The 1,773-nt window shown below is 41.7% G+C and overlaps 1 protein-coding gene across 1 annotated transcript in view; it reads right to left on the reverse strand.

Moving 5' to 3' along the window:
- The window catches only part of LOC132819861 (dynactin subunit 1-like), a 188,068-nt gene extending 187,767 nt beyond the window's left edge, over nucleotides 1–301 (reverse strand). Inside the window, exon 1 of the mRNA XM_060831889.1 lies at nucleotides 223–301. The gene's annotated coding sequence lies outside the window, so the exon portion shown is untranslated. The remainder of the gene's footprint in view (nucleotides 1–222) is intronic.
- Nucleotides 302–1,773: the final 1,472 nt, after the last annotated feature.

Below are 1,773 nucleotides of genomic sequence, written 5' to 3' on the forward strand. Positions count from 1 at the left end.
GGGGGGAGTGGGGTGGGGATGTGTGGGGTTGTCAGGGAGCAGTGTGTGTCTGTGGGTAATCCCGGCTGTCTGTCTGTCTGTCTGTCTGTCTGTGTCTGACACAAACTAAACTACAACAGTTACTCCCTGGGGAGGAGCGGCACTGACTGAGGGGTGTCCCGGGACACGGGTGAAGAGACTCCCCCAGACCGCGGTCACTGCCCACCCCCGGGGACATCTCACCTCTCTCTCTCAGTCTGTGTCTGGGTGTGTGTCCGGGGGTCCGTCTGTCTGCGGCGTCACTCTCACTCCGTCACTTCCCGCCTCAGAATCACTTCCGGGTCGCCTGTTCCCGCCTTCCGCCGCTCGCGAGAAAACTCCCAGAAATCATCACGGCGTCCACCACAACACCACGTGACACGGTATATAACTGTAAATAATACCGTGTGACACGGTATATAACTGTAAATATCACCATGTGACAGGAATATAACTGTAAATATCACCGTGTAACAGGAATATAACTGTAAATATCACCGTGTGACACAGTATATAACTGTAAATAATACCGTGTGACAGGAATATAACTGTAAATAACACCGTATGACACGGTATATAACTGTAAATAACACCATGTGACAGGAATATAACTGTAAATAACACCGTATGACACGGTATATAACTGTAAATAACACCGTGTAACAGGAATATAACTGTAAATATCACCGTGTGACACGGTATATAACTGTAAATAACACCGTGTGACAGGAATATAACTGTAAATATCACCGTGTGACACGGTATATAACTGTAAATAACACCGTGTGACAGGGATATAACTGTAAATATCACCGTGTGGCAGGAATATAACTGTAAATATCACCGTGTGACACGGTATATAACTGTAAATAACACCGTGTGACAGGAATATAACTGTAAATATCACCGTGTGGCAGGAATATAACTGTAAATATCACCATGTGACAGGGACAGGAATATAACTGTAAATAACACCATGTGACAGGGACAGGAATATAACTGTAAATATCACCGTTGTGACAGGAATATAACTGTAAATAACACCGTGTGACAGGAATATAACTGTAAATAATACCGTGTGACACGGTCTATAACTGTAAATATCACCGTGTGGCAGGAATATAACTGTAAATGCCACCTTGTGGCAGGAATATCACTGTAAATATCACCATGTGACAGGGACAGGAATATAACTGTAAATAACACCGTGTGACACGGTATATAACTGTAAATATCACTGTGTGACAGGAATATAACTGTAAATAACACCGTTGTGACAGGGATATAACTGTAAATATCACCATGTGACAGGAGTATAACTGTAAATAATACCGTGTGACACGGTATATAACTGTAAATATCACCGTGTGGCAGGAATATAACTGTAAGTATCACCATGTGACAGGAGTATAACTGTAAATAACACCGTGTGACACGGTATATAACTGTAAATATCACTGTGTGACACGGTATATAACTGTAAATAACACCGTGTGACAGGAATATAACTAAATAATACCGTGTGACACGGTATATAACTGTAAATATCACCATGTGACAGGAATATAACTGTAAATAATACCGTGTGACACGGTATATAACTGTAAATATCACCGTGTGACAGGAATATAACTGTAAATAACACCGTGTGACACGGTATATAACTGTAAATATCACCGTGTGACAGGAATATAACTGTAAGTATCACCATGTGACAGGAGTATAACTGTAAATAACACCGTGTGACACGGTATA

This window comes from Hemiscyllium ocellatum, chromosome 1 (genome assembly GCF_020745735.1).
Source record: "Hemiscyllium ocellatum isolate sHemOce1 chromosome 1, sHemOce1.pat.X.cur, whole genome shotgun sequence".
NCBI lineage: Eukaryota > Metazoa > Chordata > Chondrichthyes > Orectolobiformes > Hemiscylliidae > Hemiscyllium > Hemiscyllium ocellatum.